Here is a 19,768-nt window from a genome sequence, read left to right as displayed (position 1 = left end):
ATATGAAGGAAAGTGACTGCTTTAGAGAGTTTATAAAAGCTCAGGTGGCTGGTACAAATCATACTAGGAAAGATTGTATTTTTAATGCTTCTTGTGGAAGATTATATATGTATACCACCAACCCCAATCACCATCTGATTGTGAGACGCCACAACAAGAACTTGATGAAATAGTGAAGGTCTAATTTCTACCAGCAGGCACTTTGAATTTCATACACCGGCAGGAGGCTTTATGCAAGCAAAAACTCAATTGTGCTTTCTGACTCAAGCTCATATGCAAGCAAAAACTCAACTGTGCTTTCCGAGGATTTAGCCTTATATGGAAGGTATCAACTAGTCAACCAAATCCATCAAAAAATGATACTTTGTAGGCAGCAATTTCATGTCCTCCCGATATTTGCCTTTCTTTGAAAAGAAAGACAACATCAATGAAGTTGTTGATGCTTCAAGTGAGATGCTCTTCCCATCAACTTTAGACAAGTAATTTCCGGCCCTGGCAATCTCACCTATTTCCAGCAACATTCTGATGATACGATTTAACAGACGGGAGCTGGGGACTATACCAGTTTTCTCCATTGATGAAAACATATTGTCTGCTTCTTCCACTGCTCCATCTTTTAGAAGATTTATTATCATTACTGCATAAGTAGATTCCCTGGGCACCAACCCACTGGCTGATATTGCAGCAAATAAATCATTGGCTTCTTCTCTTCTCCAAACCTTGTACATTGCATCGATCATGGTATTAAGTATTGCATTATTGAAATTCACTCATTGCACCTAATTTCTGGAACAGGGCGATTGCTTCATCTGTGCAGTTCTTTCTACAAAGTCCTCTAAGAACTATATTGTATGTGGAGATGTCCGCTGTTATTCCACTTTCGATCATCTCATGGAACATTGTCCTTGCAGTAATAGTTCTCCCAGCACGAAACAACCCATCCAACATGATGCCATATGTAACAGTACCAGGTTTAATTCTCTTACGCGACATTTCTCTAAACAGATTCAAACCATCATTGATCCTTCCATTTTTAAAATAGCCATCAAGAAGTGTACTGTAAGTAACAATATCAGGTTCAACACCAACTGATTCCATGGCATTAAGCATTCCGAATGCTTTATCCATCTTGCTGACTAAGCAATATCCGTCGATCAGTGAATTAAATGTAATAGTATCAGGCCTCTCACCTATGTCTATAACCAAGTCAAAGATATCATGTGCGTCCATGACCCTTCCTTCTTTGCATAGTATGTTTATTATTGAATTGAAGAACACATTGTTAGGATGAGGAATTCCTCTGTTCACCATTTCAGAAACTAGCTCCTTGGCTTTAATCATATCACCATTTAAACAAAAGCCCTTAATTAGGGAGTGATAAACAGCTGTGTTCGGATGAATTCCCATGGCAATCATTTGATTGAACTTGTCGATAGTATCGGTGTTGTAGGGTGGAACCCTAGATGGAGATCTTTCACGAATTGGAGGGGAAATCCCCAAGAAAAAGAAGAACACAAAGGGGGAACACAAGAGGAACACTCAAATTGACTTGATCCAATCACACATGTGCTAGATCCAATCACACAAAGAGAGATACAAAGGTCCAAATCCAACACAAGAAGATACCAGAGGTAACTAGTTCATACCAATCCTATGAGGAAAGAGGTCTTGATGATCCTATGATGGGGATCCTTCTCCAAGAGGAGGCCTTGATATCCACAAGAGGATCTTCTCCCTTAGGAGGTCATGATCTCCAAGAGGAGGAAGATGAGCAAAGCTCTTCAATATCTCACGTATTCTTTGCTATCCCTAGAAATGAGCTAGATGAGGAGTACTTATAGCCTAGGGACGAAATAGGAGGAAAACGGGGGTACAAGGGTCTTTTAACCCAAAATGCGCGCAGGCATATTCGAACATGTCCGCGCACCCGGTGTAAATGTCCGGGCACCCGGGGATGCCTGGGAGGAGGAGGCCGGGCACCCGGGGTGAGCCCAGGAGGGGGGGGGGGTCCGGGCACCCGGGGGTGAAGGCCTGGGCACCAAGGGTGGTCAGGGGCACCGCACCCCACTTGGCCGGTCAGTGCGGGCACCCGGGGGTGGATGGTGCGGGCACTCGGGGTGTCTAGAGAGCCTTCGGTGCTTCGTGTCTTGGAGCTCTTTCTTCCCCTCCTCGGTTGCTTGTGACTCCCTCCTAGCTTCCTCTCGGTCATCTCCTTTGTACCTAAGAATGCATAGTATTTCCATTTGAGGTAGAACCCAACTCTCATGTGAATCCGAATGAAGCTCGAAGAGGAAAGAGTTAACCTCGGTTTCGACGGCACGTGCGTGTGCTCTTGTCATTGGTTCTGTTCGTGCTTGTGGTGGTGATGGGACGTCCATGGGGATGAGCGAGGGATGCTCCGCATCATCTCCCCCCCTTGGGAGAGATCCGTCCACGGATCGTGATCTTCATCACCGTGGAACGGAGAGGGCGTCACCTTGTAGGAGTGAACGTTCACCAAGTACTCATAGTCTTGAAGCTCAAAGTTGGCACTCTCCGATGTCGCACCTTCTCATGATTTCTTCAAAAGGAGCAAGAACAACAAACACTTGGAAAAACAAATGCGGTTAGTGTTAGTGCAAAACCAAGCATTCAAGTGGTGATTCATCGAACAAGTTTTGTCATCAAGCATATCATATGGCGTGACAAGGGATTGTGACATGTCATGTAAGCACATAAATTGAGCAAAATCAAGGACATCATGGAAACAAGAATGTAAATGTGAGGTAGCGATGTAAATATGTGTGTCAAGAGAATAAGCATCTACCTCAATGTCATAGCAAGCATGCATAAGACTCTCAATGAACGGTCTATGGTAGGCATAGGAGTCATTCACAACACCAAATGAAATGAAATGTCTAAACACATGGGGCAAGTGCAAGACAATCCAAGCATAATGTGCATAGGGTGTAGTGAAAATCGTGTGACACTCAACACAATAGAAAGAGCAATTGTTCATCATGTGTGAGGCAATCAAATCATTCAAGCTAGTAGTGCAAAGATGCAACATACTATAGGTAATCATGGCAATCATGTCATGTGAGCAAATAGTAGGCATAGGCAATGCACATGGCATATCACAAGCATGAACACAAAGCAAGATCAATGTATCATCATAGGAATGGATCATAAATGAAGCATGGCAAGAACAAGCAATATCTCCACCAAGCTTGCAAATACACATACAAGTAGTAGAATCAATCATCATGTGTAATGCAAAGCAGGGGTCACAAATGCATGGTAAATGCATATGAATAAGCATGTCATGCAAAGTGAACATGGCAAGATGGGCATATAATATGTAATGAACAATAACCCATAGCCAAGTGAGGGCCATGTAGAAGAAATGCACGAAGTCTTTGCGCGAAGAGAGCGGTGGTAAGAACAATCCATGGTATCCCAAATCATCATTGCTCTCTAGAGCTTGTTTCGTCAACTCATGGGATTGCGAGGTTGACGAGGTAGAATGTGCACCTACCCAAAAGAGACACAAACCAAAGAAATTGTGCGCGTGGTAAATGTACACATCATCCATTATAATGCGCATGTGCATGTGTTGGTTAGCACAAAATAGTCAATGCTTAAATAAATGAGTTGCATGATATAGAAACATGTCACCCATCATGAAAGAATAATTATTTTGTATAACACCATGGGGACACAAATTGATAATGCAAGTATATGGCACAAGAATAGCATGAGCATTCACTACTGCAGGATGTTGCTAACGCGACACTACGATCAGAGACCATTTCACGAAACTGTGTGCAATGCATTAATCGCAAACGGGGATGTAAAAAAACGTCAAAAATGGTGCAAAACATTTGCGATGGAGGATGCATCAAACACGTTTCAGATTTTAGTTGCGTGTGCGATGCAGGGCACACGGCTAACCCGTTCGAACTGTTTGCGATGAGGCAGAACAACAGAAACGGGCAGCCATATCAATGTCTGTGCGATATACGGCATACAGTTCGCTCCGATGAACCGTTTTCTATTAGGGAGTGCAACATAAACGGTTAGCCAGATCAAGGTGTGTGTGATATAGGGCATATGGTTCACTCGGACGAACTGTTTTCGATTAGCGAACGCAACAGAAACGGTTCAACTTAACAAGATGTGTGTGATATATGGCAAACAGCCGACTCGGATGAACTGTTTGCGATGAGAATTTACAACACAGATGGTTAATACAGTTAGTTTGTGTGCGATTCTCTGTGTACAAAAAACTTTGAAAAATGCAAACTAGTTGCTTGCAGTGGCTAGGAGTATCGCACACGATGCGTCTGCGAGTACTTGTGTGCAATGATTAGTAAGTTACACATGCATTTCCTTATGTTAACACTTGTGTGATAAATAACACGTGGCACCAGATACGGTATTCGGGTTGTGTGTGTGCTCCACTTAGTCTTCCCGCGCTCCAGCGAATGCTTCCCACGATCCACATGGGTGAATTGTAAAATCCACGCCTATTCCCTCACCGGTTTCCCGCCACCAGCTAACGGCTTGCTGCATATAACCCAGGCGGCAACGCACCGCCGCGACACTCTGCGAAGATCTAGTCCTCACCCATCTACCATTAGTTATTCCAATCATACCAGGCAATGATCAAAGCATCGACGTCGACGCCTACCTGCGTTACATCTTCGGTGAGGAGAACGAGCCGGAGCAGGTCGGGGAGCAAGAGCTTCATCAGCCGGTGCAGGCACCATGGCCCATCGACAACGATATCGGCGTCACAGTCCTTGGGAGCACAATCGACATATTGCAGAGGAGGTGTGATGAGCAGTTTGCCATCCACCGTGCAAAAGATCCAGAGCTGCTCGGCGGCATGATCGACGACCCACCCGAAGAACCACCATCACCAGTGCTCATCGAGAGCCTGATGCCCCGCAAGGAATGGGCAGAGGACCTCTGCGATTCAGTCAAGACAAAGGCAGCCTGCGGCTTCATCATTGCCCGCGGCGGCCATGTCAACCTCGATCCCGATGATGTGGTGGCCAGGCTCGAGCGCATCCTTGGCGGAGTTGACGTCCCCGACGAAGTAGAACATCACCAATGTGATATCTTGAGGATGTAGGTGATCGACGGAATTTGCTACCAGGCCAGAGACATGGAAATGGAGCGGTTCCATGGAGTTGTCATGCACGCGATTGCACGCTGTCAAGCTCTTCTAGAAGAGGCCCAGCAGCCCCAAGAGCCTCCCAGCGCCAGCAGCTCCATAGGCGGAGGCGGCTCAGGACACTCGAAGTGAACGGCCGCAAGGGTGCTATGCTGATCATGGAGTCCGAGAAGACCATCGTCGGAAGGCCGCCATCTCAGCCTTTTAGCTTATATTTTATTATAATTGTATGCATATGTAGGTCGTGAGTGTTCTGGGCCTTGCCGCATTTGGCATTTTAAATTATCTTGAATATGTAAGACAATTATTAAGAATTATTAACCGTTGCCATTGTAACTTTGCCTCAACAGCGAGCAGAGCGCGCGCAGGGACGCCAGAGCGGAGCGCGCCTCGGCCGCCTCAACGGCGAGCAACCACGTGGTCAACCTTCTGCCATCAATAAATTTTGACCTTGTTTCTCGTCACATTGCTGATTACAATGCAATAAGTAATTGCAAATCTGTTCACAAGACCAAGGCCGCGGAAGCACTAGAGAGGTCCCGCCGCGAAGCCGCAGCCGCAGCAGAGATGTCCCGGCGCGCCGTGGAGCCCTCGAACGAGCTCTCACGGGCACGCGAGGGCTCTCACAAGCGCATTCGCGGCGTCGTCCATCGCAACGAACCGGCGTTCCTGAAGTCCTTTGCTGGCGACAACGACATTCTCGTTGGCGTCACTACGCAGCAGGAGCTGGTCGACGGCTTGATGAAGCTGCTCAAGGTCAGCGATGCCTCGATTGACAAGGCGACCGGCCTCGTCGAGCAACTCATAGGTGACAATCCGAAGCTCCTCAAGTTGGTCGCCAAGAAGGAGGAGGAGGCCGCCGACTAGAAGATGCTGCATGAGCAGAGCAGTGCCTCGGAGATGACGCTGAAAGCAGTCGTCGAGGAACTGATGGGTGGCTTGAGGAAGCTCCGGATCAAGCGCGAGCAGGAGGTGGAGGAATCCGTGGCTGCTTTCAAGCAAAGTCGTGAGGAATTGAAGAAGGAGCTGGAGGATTTCGCCGCCCGGTGATCCATCAACGAGTAGAGACAGTAGCGACCCAGATCGTTGTCTGCAATTTCCTTCTTCTCTTGCCCCCGTGTCTTCCGGGCTTTGCCGCATGTGGCATTTTAAATTATCCGGAATATGTAAGACAATTATTATCTGCACCATTGTAAATTTGTCATCGTATTATCCGTTGCCATTTTATTTGTGGTCGTATTATCCATTGCCCTATGTGGCAATTTAAATTAGGGCGGAATACGAGTTGAAAACACGAACAAAGCAAATGCTGCCATTGGATCACGAGCAAACACCCTCCGTCCAGGTGCTTTAATTAACCCACTAATGGAGAAGTTGTGAGCGAGGCGGGCGGCGGCTGGTGCATGGAGGTCAAAGAGCTCGCTTCCCCGTGAGCATGGGCGGCCTTGCTGCTCGCACGTGTCCTGTCGAGCCTGCGAGGTGGACAGGATGCACGCGTCCTGTCGAGCCTGCACGGCGGATTGCTCGCACGCGTCCCGTCAAGCCTGCATGGCGGACTTCTCGCGCTCGTCCCGTCTAATCAAACAGCTGCACGCACGCCACCGAGTATGGTTAAATTTCGACACGGTAAATATAATACAACCGTTTGCGATATTAATGTGTCAGCTTTTTGTTTCAAAAAGGACTTCGTTGGCTACTAATATGTGCGCCTCTTCTCAAACTGGACGATTTTTTTACCACGGCATATATGTGCCATGTCATGAAACCATGCCAAGTTTCATGTTTTTTGGGTGACTTTTTGATTTACTGGGATTTAAAAACCGAGATTCTCATTGTTTCAGGACGACGACAAGTTTGTAATTCATTCTCATTCCTTAAACGAGACCTAAACATGCACCCAATGACACATGTACAATTTCCCACCCATTTTGCTTCACTGGAGCATGTGGTTGTAGTTCAAATTTGAATTATGGACTACATTAAATGCATAGAAAACTTAGTAATTAGCAATATATATATACAGCACTACTAGGAAAAGGGCTATAGATGATATGGCCACTAATGGCGCACCAGACATGTGGTGCGCCATTACTATATACTAATGGCGCACCATGTGTTGGTGCGCCATTAGTGTGAAAATACTAATGGCGCACCACATCCACGGTGCGCCATTAGTAACAATTTTTTTTCAAAACTACTAATGGCGCACCGTGGGATGGTGCGCCATTAGTAGTTGAACTAGTAATGGCGCACCATCCCACGATGCGCCATTAGTAATTATGTTTCAAATTTTTTTTTCAATTTTTTTTATTTTTATTTTTTAAACTACTAATGGCGCACCGTGGGAACTACTAATGGCGCACCACTCCCACGGTGCGCCATTACTAGTTGAACTACTAATGGCGCATCACTCACAGGTGCGCCATTAGTAATTTTGTTACAAATTTTATTTCAAATTTTTTTATTTTTTTGAAAAACTACTAATGGCGCACGGTTGGGGTGGTGCGCCATTACTAGTTGAACTACTAATGGCGCACCACCCCCACGGTGCGCCATTAGTAACTTGGCCCATTCCACCGAATGCACCCTCCCGTGGACCGCCTTTTCAGTTTTAAAAAAAATAAAAGAAAATGATGGAAATGTCAAAAAAATAAAATAAAATAAGTTTCCCATGTGATATGTGGTCTAGTTGTTGGAAAAATTAACAAATATGAATTTCGACTTTATTTGCAAAATCTCTCTGGAATTTCTTAAAATGGGCATAACTTTTGCATACGAACTCGAATGAAAAAGTTTTTTATATGAAAAATCATCTACTCGAAAAGTTACATCCGAATTTAACAGGGGGTAGCCCGTTAAACATTTTCAAAATCCTAAAAAACCTAACAGAAAAAAGATACGGGGCTTTCAAGATCTAGAGGCAAAAAAATTCAAAATTTTTCAAACTTACTAGTGGCGCACCGTTTGCTAGGTGCGCCACTAGTAACAGAACAAAATATTGGTTTTGAATTTATTTTTGGATTTTTTTTTCAAAAAATGATTCGCAATATGACAGGGAAGTTTGAAATATTTTTCAAAATTTCATCATACTCATGAATATGAACAAAGTCCTAGACATCAACAAGGTTTAATAGGATTGATATGATAGATATATCAACAAGTGGCTGTTAAGTGAGGTGGTGCTGGGGTTGGATAGAACCGTGAAGTTAAGCGTGCTCGGGCTGGAGTAGTGTGAGGATGGGTGACCTTCCAGGAAGTTTGACCACTTAGTGTGATTTGACTTGAAATTAAGCATATTGACCTGAGATTAAGCCATAGTGACCCGAGATTAAGAAAAAATTGAAAAAAAAATTGAACATTTTTTTGAAATTTTTTTGTAAAAAATATTTCTGACAAAAAAATAAATTTTTTTTGAATTTTTTTAAAAAATATTTCTGAAAAAATATTTGAAAAAAAATTGTTACTAATGGCGCACTTCTATGTGGTGCGCCATTACTAAGTCCGATAGTAATGGCGCACCGTGGCATATACTAATGGCGCACCACTGGTGCGCCATTAGTAAAAATTACTAGTGGCGTGATGCTAGTGGCGCACCAGTAGTGCGCCATTAGTAGGCAAAACTGGTGCGCCACTAGTAGGCCTTTTTCTAGTAGTGCAATGGCCAAACGAACCCTGAACAGTTTCAAATTTCAGCCCGACACTCCTGTTATTCTATGTTGCCTGTAGAAAACAAAGTTCAAGGCGAGAAGAGGCAGCGATTATCGTTTCGCCCACAAAAGGGGCATGTTTCCCTACCGGAACCACGAGGGTTGTGACAGGCTCCGGTTTGTAAAAGGCTTGTAATATAGCTTCGCCCAAATTGGACAATTATATGTACCATGTAGTGACACCATGCCAAGTTTCATGATTTCCTGGTGAGTTTTGGATTTATAGACATTTAAAAACCGATATTCGCAATATTTGTGGCCAAGCCAGGATGGCGAGACGGTTGAGTTCGTTCCCATTCGTTACATGGGACCTAAACATGCACCCCAAGGAAACATGTAAGTTTTTTCTAGCCATTTTGGTGCACTGGAGCATGTATTTGTAGTTCGGATTTGAATGATGGACATTAAATGCCTAGAAAACTCAATTAATAAATAAAAAAGGTCAAACGAACCCTGAATAATTTCAAAGTTCAGCGCGAATCTCCAGTTGTTTCGTGTCGCGTGTAGAAGAAAATACGAGGCTACAAGAGGGAGTGATTATCGTTTGGCCCACAAGGGGACACGTTTCCCTATCAAAACCACGAGGGTTCTTGCGACAGGCTCCGGTTTGTAAGAGGTTTGTAATAAAGCTTGGCCCAAATTTGCAATGTTTTTACCACGACATATATGTGCCATGACGTGACACCATGCCACCTTTGATGACTTTCTGGTGAGTTTAGGATTTATGGGGACTTAAAAACCGAGATTCGAAATGTTTGAGGACGAGCCAGGACACCGGTACGGTTGTAATTCGTTCCCACTCTTGGCATGAGACCTAAACATGCACCCAAGGACACATGTATAATTTTTCTAGCCATTTTGGTGAACTAAAGCATGTATTTGTAGTTCAAATTTGAATTATGGACATTAAATGCCTAGGAAACTCAATTAGTGTATAAAAAGGCCAAACGAACCCTGAATAAGTTTAAATTTCAGCACGGATATCCTGTCGTTCCATGTTGCCAGTGGAAGAAAATACAAGGCAAAAAGAGGCAGTGATTACGTTTCGCCCACAAGGGGAACACGTTTCCCTATCAGAACCACGAGGCTTCTTTGAGAGAAGCTCCATTTTTTGTAAGAGGTTTGTAATAAAGCTTGGCCCAAATTGGACAATGTTTTTACCACGACATATATGTGCCATGACGTGACACCATGCCACCTTTGATGACTTTCTGGTGAGGTTAGGATTTATGGGGACTTAAAAACCAAGATTCGAAATGTTTGAGGATGAGCCATGACACCGGTATGGTTGTAATTCGTTCCCATTCCTGGCATGGGACCTAAACATGCACCCAAGGACACATGTATAATTTTTCTAGCCATTTTGGTGAACTGGAGCATGTATTTGTAGTTCAGATTTGAATTATGGACATTAAATGCCTAGGAAACTCAATTAGTGTATAAAATGGCCAAACAAACCCTGAATAAGTTTAAATTTCAGCACGGATATCCTGTCGTTCCATGTTGCCCGTAGAAGAAAATACAAGGCGAAAGGAGGCAGTGATTACGTTTCGCCCACAAGGGGGACACGTTTCCCTATCGGAAGCACGAGGCTTCTTTGAGAGAAGCTCCGGTTTGTAAGAGGCTTGTAATAAAACTTGCGCCACAATGGATGAAAAAAATTCCTTGACATATAAGTGCGATGTCGTGACACCATGGCAGATTTCACGATTTTTAGCTTAGTTTTGGATGTACGGGGACTTAAAAACCAAGATTCTTCTCATGAAATGTTTTCAAATAGCACATGGTTCACTCACGAAAGCTGATATTCAATGAAAACTTTGTGGAAACCATATTTGAAAGTCTCATAAAAATATGAAAAAATGTGGGATGTTAAGAAGGTGATGTTTATTGCGACACAAAATTTCAAGTTGAAAAACATTACGAGATGTGAGCTATGAAAAAAACGAATTCCGTCCTGAATAGTGACATTACTATTCGGCACTATTCAACACTGATTTTGTCTTTTTCATAGCTCACATCTCGTAATGTGTTTCAACTTGAAATTTTGTGTGCCAATAAAACATCATCCTCTTAACATCCTGCATTTTTTTGAAACTTCAAAACATCTTTTTCTCGTGGTTTTCACCGGTTTCCACCGAATGTTGGTTCCCGTATGATATCCCCCCCTGCGCGCGTGATCTGAGTCATGTGTTCTGACTGGCCAGAACCCAAACCCCACGGATCGTACGTGTGCATCGTTGGATGCTCCCAGATCGAACGGCAACCCTGAGCCCTTTCGACAGCACATGCAGTACATGGGTAAGTACTGTGCGCATGCGTCATGTAGCTCACGCTTCCTTCTCTACTAGGTTTTCATTCAAAACAGGCTACCGTTTCTCACCACTCCTCTCATCGGTTTCCCGCCTCTTCTCCCAGATATGCATGATGTAGATGTTCGTTTAATTCTTATAGTTCATCTCATCCAAAATCAGTTAGTTTTATAAAAAAACTATTTTAAGATTCATGGAATTGTGCATTGTAAAGGTAAAAACAAAAAGTGACAATTCCTTTAGAAAAAAAAAGGTTTGGGCAATTAAGATATGGAAGATTCTAGAGAACAAAGGAGAAGTGTTTGTGTTTTTTGTGCATTATGCTTAAGTTCAACCATGGAGTCTTGTAGATTGTACATGTGGCAGAATCTGGTGGAATGTACATGATATCCAACGGCCAGTAGTGCTCGGATTTGCCATCTCTGTACCGTCGGATTGGCTTCATCCAACAAGCAACTTTCAAAGTTATCCTCACACTATATAGGTGTATAGATGTGTATATATATATATATATATATATATATATATATATATATATATATATATATATATATATATAGATGTGTCCCATGCTAGACAAAATAAAGTTTGAGCGTATCACGACCCCCCCTGCCGCCTCGAAGTTGGGAAACTGACATCATAGGTATTGAACCAGGATCGGAGTCGGGTACGGTGTTCGGTTTGTAATGTAGTTGGCGTGGCCCATCGAAGTTGTGCATTTGGGATTTAAACACATCATACACCATCGCACCCATACATATTTTCAGGCCGCATGCAGTGTATATGGGGTCTTCTGATCGACCATGTCTCCCTTGTGCGGTTTTTTGTGACGACACAGATATCTGTGGGCTCCCCGAGTGTATATATATCATCCCTTTGACCGGTAATGAGGGGTATGTGTTGGCCATGAATGGATTCCTCCTAGTTCATGTTAGGGCCGGTCACGGTCAAATGTCGGTCAACCAAAGCTCGAGCTCATGCGTTGTCAGGATTCCCTCCCAGATGCTCGGATTGCTGGGTTCGACTTACATCAAACCCTGCGTACATATCTCGTCCTTAACTACCTTGCCTTCATGGTTGTTTTTTGTATCGAGAGGTAGGCACCACATCTAAATTGTACATTATTCTATATTGAAAACACACATCACCCCTTCTCAACGTACATCATTTTGGGCCGTATGCAAGAGGTGCTGGTTTTGTGGTCCCTCTCGTGCGATTTTTATGATGGTTCAATCTATTGTTCCAAGCGGTTTATCAACAACAACAGTCATTTGACCAAACGAAAGATTCATTGGTCCGTCTTATGGTAGGTCATGGCGACATGCATGTATGACCAAAGTATCGATCATTACGTGCATCCGCCCTGCTGACACAAAGTGGGAGGTGGTGGGCCAAGCATCCTAGCTAGGTACGACATTATCTCATTATATATATCCTAGCTAGGTGGTTGTTAGGGTGCTTTCGAGTTTGCGAGGCAGATGCCACCAAAGTTATGCATTGTGTATTTAAAGTTTTAAACATCCCCAATATTCGTACATATATTTGGCCACTTCCAGGTGGTTCTTAACTTCTGGCCCCTCTCATCGATCTTCAACGACGCGCCCAACCGTGGGCCCGCGGGGTCAAAGTTGTGCATTGGAATTTTGAACATCACAGAACACCCTTTTCACTCATATATATTTGGGCCACATGCTGGTGTGGCTGTCTTTTGACCCTCTCTAACGTAATTTTTTGCTGAAAAAACTCTGATGACCCTCAACGGACACGGGGTATAATATCTTAACTGTGTGCGATACAAGTGCGATGTGAATTACCATGACTGCGCAAGCGCGAGCAAATTAAGGTGGAGGTACTGGCTGAACCGTGTGCGATGCAAGTGCACTGAAATCACCACGACCGCGCAAGCATGAGCAAATTAAGGTGGAGGTACTGGCTCATTCGTGTGCGATGCAAGTGCACTGAAATCACCACGACTGCGCAAGCGCGAGCAAAGGGTAGAGCTACTGGGTCAACCGTGTGCGATGCAAGTGCGCTGAAATCACCACGACTGCGCAAGCGCGAGCAAATTAAGGTGGAGGTACTGGCTCAACCGTGTGCGATGCAAGTGCGCTGAAATCACCACGATCGCGCAAGCGCGAGCAAAGGGTGGAGGTACTGGCTTAACCGTGTGTGATGCAAGTGCACTGTAAAACCACCACCTATGCAAGCTAAAGGCGGGTAAGTTTATTTGGAAATTAGGACGAACCGTGTGCGATAGACCATCTAGCTAGAAATATAAAAAACAAACTACCCGCCTTGAGTGTTGCAAAAATCGGCGGATCCGCGCCACTTTTCCTTATTATCATACACGCATATTGTTATTGGACCGTGCACGATCCTGGGCACTCCCGGCCCAAATTTTAGTAGCCGCCGTACTTCAACCGTCGCCCACACTCCTCCAGCACCGACCTTATAGTACAATTGCAGTAGCCGAGGCATTTGAACCGTCGCCCTCCCTCGTCCACCACCATCTCCACCCACCATTACTAAAATTTTCAGTAGCCGCGGCGTATCCTCAGACACCCCCCCTCCACAGTCCCCCACCCGGCCCCTCCCCCCTCGAACCCTAGCTCGTGGCCGGCGCCGGCACCGCCGCCAACCCTGCCGGTATGCCCGTTCCTCCTAGCTTAGATAATAAAGTTCAGGTTACACAGCGATTCCCATACCGTTGCCCCGCTCCCCTGAGTTTTTAGATGAGGCCTGCGGTGTCCCTCCCCGCCAGATCGACATCCCCTGCTCCAGAATGTCGCAGCCTAAGATCGACCACGTATCCCGGGGAGCCCGATGAGCGTTCGACCAAGAAGAGGTTTATCATGGCCTCTCCGGAAGACGTTGGCGAGGTGGCCGCCGTTTGCCCCGACCTGTCGATCCCGGAGCAACACGTCACCGTGGAAGCCGGCGAAGACGTTGACTACGTTGCCATGCCGAAGGCTTCATGTCAGCGGGCTAGCGTATTACTGTATCTCGGGAAAGCTGGCTACGACATCAAGCTCGTCCACACCGACGGCTTCACGCGGGCCATGTCACAGGTTAAGTGGTCCATCCCCAACCCCTCTGGTTCAACCGCCGTCGATCTCTTCGACGGCCCTGCCGCTGATCTCCTCCGCCAAGCGGTCAAGGATTTGCGAGCTTTATACGCCATCGAGCCTATTTTGTCACTTCTGAAGGACACGTTCTACGGCGGCGGCTTGGGATCCTCAATTGCCAAGTCAGATCTCATCGACCACGACCACGAGGAGGGCACCGACGAAGGTTCTTCCAAGGTGAAACAGCCCATCTGTGACATCAGAGAGCGCACCATGGGTCTGTGCTCTTCCAACTGGAAGGATCCCGTCAATGAAATGTGAGGCAACATTCTATCAGCAAATCTTACCTTTTCTAAGTTGCCAACCCGTACCCTTTGTGTCGGTGGGAACGACACCTATGGGGTCACTGGGATCCCTTCTACGGTCGGCGGGCGCGTGGTTGTGCAAAGAGCGGGTCTGACAGGAAGCACACGGATCGTTTACCCAGGTTCGGGCGCGGAGATGCGTAATACCCTAGTCCTGCTTTGGTGGATGTATTTGAGTGTTCTTGTGTTCTTGAGCTAGCTACGGGGTGCAACTTGCCTAAAAAAGCCGAATCCCTCTCCTGGTCGCCTCGGGCCTCCTTTTATAGGTAAAAGGGGTCGCCACAGTGGTACATAGGAGGTGGAAAGGCGTACAGTGGACGAGCCTATCCTCTGGCATGTCAGACAAACACATTCCATGCATTGCCGACGTGCCCCTCTCACTTTATCGGGGATGGCAAGGAAGCACGTCCCAGCTGTCGCCGCCTCGCTTGGCTTGGACACGCGTCCGAGCTGACGGGGCGCCATGGCCCCACGTTGGCTGGCTGCTGGGCTGGCGCAGTGGTGGAGCCTTCAGGAAGACTTGCATGCCACCACGCAGGAGCTTGTTGAGTCGGTGTAGAGGTCGCCCGTCGCCACGGAGGTGCCTGCCCAGCTGGTTGAGCTAGCAGCTGCTTGGGAACGGCGGTGGAGTCTTGGCAGGTGCGGGTCTGGCTGTGGCCTTGCTGATGCCCTCACCAAGGGTCTTGCCGGGGGCCCGGCAAGGGTCTTGCCGTGGCATCGCAGTCATCCCCGGCAAGGCGCTTGCCGGGAGTCTTGTGGATTTCCTCGGCTAGGATCCCGCCGAGGGTTGCCATCTTCTGGTCCTCATCTGACCCTGTGTATTAATGGTCTTCACGAAGATCTGCATGCCACCACGGAGGTGCCTCCCGAGCCCTGGTTCCAATGTAGTTGTTGGCGGTGTTGGAACCCTTAGGCTCAAGGGTGGCTCGCTCCGTTGGCGTCAGGCAAGTCACCCCGGCAAGGCTCTTGCCGGGGCCACGGAGGCCGCCCCGGCAAGGGTCTTGCTGGGGGAGTCCACCTCGCCCTTCTGCTCTTCGTGTCTCTGGTCTTGGCGTTGCCTTGGTCGTCTTGGGTTTTGGCTTCTCTCCGGCTTCCCTCCCCTACCCTGCTAAGTGTGGTCGCGGCGCGTGGCTCTGACTTCCCGTGCACAAGTAAAGGGGTCAAAAGGAGAGCCCCTACTTTTGTACACCGACAGGAGGCCCCGGGCCTGGGCCACACATAAGCGTGACGCGTTGTTGGGCCAGGCCCAGAATGGTGTGCGGGCAGGTGGGGCGAATTTTACTGCGGTAACTGTTCGTCCGCTGCGCTTCCCCACGAACCGTGTTGAACGCGCGACGTGGAGGGTCATGCGTGACGTGGGGGTCATGCGTGGGGTGGTCTCCGCACGCATGCGTCACGTCGCAGTTAATGGGAAAGGAGGCGGCCCACGCCTTCCCCGTAAAAAGGAATAACTGTGGGCACGCTGCTCATTTACCCCTTGCGTCTTCTCCAATCTCGGAACCGCCGTCCCTTTCTTCCTCCTCTTCAAGCTCTTCGCCTTTGCTCGCCGTTACTGCGTCTTTGCTGCACTTTGCCCCTCCGCCTCTCGCAGCCGCCATGGCCCCCAAATCCACAAAGGGCAAGGGAGTGGCCAAGGACGTCGGAGCAACGGAGCCGTCGGAGAGTGAGTTGGCGGCGCGGCAGACGCAACTCGCCTACTTCCCCTCGACGGTCGACGTGTTCGAACTCCGGGAGAGCTTCAAGCCCCTGTGGGGGTGCAAGACGGGGGGGGGGGGGATACGACGGGGCATCCAGCCACGCGTGTTGTCCCCGCCAATTGCACCGAGGCCGCCCCGAATCGGTACCCGTTTTTCGTCGACTACTTTTCTTGTGGCCTTTGCCCCCCTTTTCCGATTTCTTCAATGATATCATGCACACCTTCAGCTTCCACCTCCTGGATTTCACTCCAAATGCCATGGCGTGCATGGCTCTTTTCGCCCATCTCTGTGAGGGTTTCGCCGGGGTGCATCCCAACACGGCGCTTTTTTGCCATTACTTCTTCCCTCGGATCCAAAAGGGAGGCACCATTTCTGGTTGCGTCACCTGGATCCCAAGGTCCAATGGGACGTACCCGGAGGGCGCCCAGAAGGAGAGGTGGGAAGAATGGCGGAGCCGGTGGTGCTGGATTGAGGAGGACGACCCACAGGAGTTCTGCCGGGTCCGCCTGGCGCCGCCGGTTTGTAGGAACGACTAGGGCGACGTCGACGCCCAGGAGGACAAGCTCAAGATCGCCACCACCAGGATCCTCCGCCTCACTCTTGCTGGACTTACCCTGGAGATGATTGGGGCGGATTTCCGCCGCCGGATCGCTCCTCTGCACAACAAGGGGAGGCCGGCCTGGCTCTTCTAGAATGCGGCTGACATCATGAGGCTTCGCCCCGGCCTCAACCACAACTTCACGGCGATGGGGCACACCCACTTCTGCCAGCGGATCTTCCAGCTCGACGTGAACCGCGACGGCAGGGCCGAGAGGTCCGGCAAGGCTGCGAAGGCCGCCGCGAAGGCCGGCAAGGTCACCAGGGGGACCTTGTTTGGGTTGCCGGCAGGGGTGGTCCTGCTGAGCAACAACTCACGCCAGACTGACATCATCACCATGATGCCGGACTGCAACGTGCATGGTCCCATCTCGAGCTGGGCCGCGCCGCCGGAGGAGCAGGTGCAAGAATTCTTCGACAACTTGGCGGAGGTGTACGTCCGCAACGAGCCATTGCTCATCCAGGACACCACTCAAGCAGAGCTGGACTACATCACCGCCAGGGCGGCGGATGCGGAGCTTGCCAGGCAGGCCGGCAGCGCTGGCAACGTGGAGGACGAGGCCGCAGCAGCCGCGGAGGAGGAGGAGCTCGCCCGGTGGGCGGAATCTGCTAGGGAGGCCAGCAGCGCCGGCACCGGGGCTCCTCTTATTGAAGACGTGCCCGACGAGTCGTCGTCGGAGGAGGTCGAAGCCGTCGACCCTCCAGCCACGGGAAGGGGGCGAGTCTTGCGGCGGGCCAGCTCTGGCGAGCCGGTCTGACCCAGCAGGGCTGCTCCACCGCAGCGGGCCCAGGAGGGGTTCGCGCGCCAGACAAGGGCCGCGGCGGCGAAGAAATTGGTGAAGGCCGCAGTGGCGAAGAAGAAGGTGGTTGCCTCTTCTTCGTCCAAGCATAGCCCGACTCCACCTTCTTCCCCTCCTCCGGCAGACGTCGACACGGAGGTCGTCTTTGACTTCGGGTCCCTTAGCCCGAGGAAGAAAAGGAAGGCAACAGAAGAGGAGGTGGTGGACGAGTAAGTGTCTCGTTTCCCTTCGTGATCTCTGGCCCCTCTAACTGTGCTTCTCATCTTGACTTGTTTTCGTCTTGGCAGGGATGCGGAGACGATGGCCTAGAGGGTGAAGAGGGCCAGGTCCTCGGCGGGCGGCCAACCCCTGGTGGGTACTTCGAGGGCACCACAGGTGGTGGTGAGCAGCCCGGACAGCAGCCCCCGGAGCAGCCCCCAGCGTAAGTCTGCCGCTCTCCCCTCGTCGACGTGTGTGGGTGGGCGTGATCCATTGGTGCTGACCTTGCCGAGATCGTAGGAGGAGGGCAGCAGCAGGAGGAGCCACCGAGGGCCACCCCCAACGCACCGCCCCCATCGACCACGCTGCCCCGGGGGGCGTCCCCGGCAAGGGCGCCAAGCACCGAGCCCATGCACACGGAGGAGGAGGAGGTGAACTCGGGCACCGGCGGCTCCACCTCGGCGCCAAATGTTGGCGAGAAAGGGGCCACTTCTTCCCAGCCCGACACGGGTACGCCTCTGGCCTTCTGCCCCTGTTCTTTTTCTTCTTCTTGAATCTTGGTCTTGGCTTCACCTCACCCCCTTCTCGATATCCAGATCCTTCCTCGGTGGACAAGGAGGACCTGGACACCGTCATCGAGGATGTCGCCAAGGACGCCGCGGCGGAGGCCAAGAAGATCGCCGCCGAGGAGGCCGCCAAGGCTACAGCTGAAGATGCCGCCAAGGGGCCCACCGGGGAGCCCGGCAAGGCTGCTGCCGAGGAGGCCGGCAATGGACCTGCCGGGGAGGCCGGCAAGGCCGCTGACAAGGAGGAGGTGGTTGATGACCAGCCTTCCTCCTTCGCTGCCTCTGGCTCAGGCAAGTACGTGAGGGTGAGTGACGACCTGTTCGTCCACCTTCCAGGCGCATCGAGCACCAGGGCGCCCGTCGAGGGAGAGGTGTTCAATGACGAGGTGCTTGCCGCCGCCGGGCTCGAGGTCGTCGACGAGCCGAGCACTGGTGGCGAAGGCTCCCAGGAGGAGCGGCTTCTCCAGGCCATGGGCGCCAACTTCCGGAAACTCCAGGCGCTCCACCGCGCCCGCCTGGACAAGGCCAAGTCCAGGATGGCAGTGGTGGAGAAGGCGGAGGCGGACCTCCAAGGGCGCGTTGTCGAGACGCAGGATTGGTTCCGCAAGGCCTGTGAGGAGCTGAAGGCCGCCCAGGACGAGCTGGCCAAGCACGAGGTGGAGCTCACCATGAAGCGGGCCGACATCGAGAAGGCCGAGGAGACAGCGAAGAACCTGGCCGCCGAAGCCGAGGCTGCTCGAACCAGCACCAGGCCGCGCTGAACTCCCAGGAGGAGGATATTGCCGCGCGTGAGGAGAGGCTTGCCGCAACGCTCCGCAGCAAGGACGAGGAGGTGGATAAGCTTGTCGTGCAGCAGACCCAAGAGCTGGAGCAGAGGCATAAGGAAGCACTCAATGCCCAGGCTCTGGTTCACGCCAGCAAGGTGAAGGAGCTGGAGGTGGAGCGGGACGGGCTGAAGGACCAGACCCTGAAGCTGGCCGAGGAGAAGAACACGCTCAACGGTGCCCTGATGGAGGTGCAGGGCGTAGTCCTCGGCAAGGCTGAGCAGCTCTCCAAGGCCAACGAATCCATCATGGACCTGAAGCTGAAGCTGGAGGGCCTTGAGGGGATGCTTTCAGAGGCCAAGGCTTGGGAGGAGACCCTGGCCAAGGACCTGGAGGCCGAGAAGCTGCAGCAGAAGAACGAAACCGCCAACCACAAGGATTTTGTGGAGGGCGAGAATCGCTGGATCAGCCGCCTCGAGGAGGTCGCCGGCAGGATCACCATGCAGCTGGCCACCATGGGGATGCCAAACGTGAGG

The 19,768-nt window shown here is 49.8% G+C and overlaps 1 pseudogene; it reads right to left on the bottom strand.

The window, feature by feature from the left end:
• Positions 1 to 226: 226 nt before the first annotated feature.
• LOC109734501 (uncharacterized) overlaps positions 227 to 19,768 on the bottom strand; it is a 197,000-nt pseudogene continuing 177,458 nt past the window's right edge.

Source organism: Aegilops tauschii, chromosome 1 (genome assembly GCF_002575655.3).
Source record: "Aegilops tauschii subsp. strangulata cultivar AL8/78 chromosome 1, Aet v6.0, whole genome shotgun sequence".
NCBI lineage: Eukaryota > Viridiplantae > Streptophyta > Magnoliopsida > Poales > Poaceae > Aegilops > Aegilops tauschii.
The sequence above is the reverse complement of the archived record's forward strand: the minus strand, read 5'-3'. Positions and strand labels throughout refer to the sequence as shown.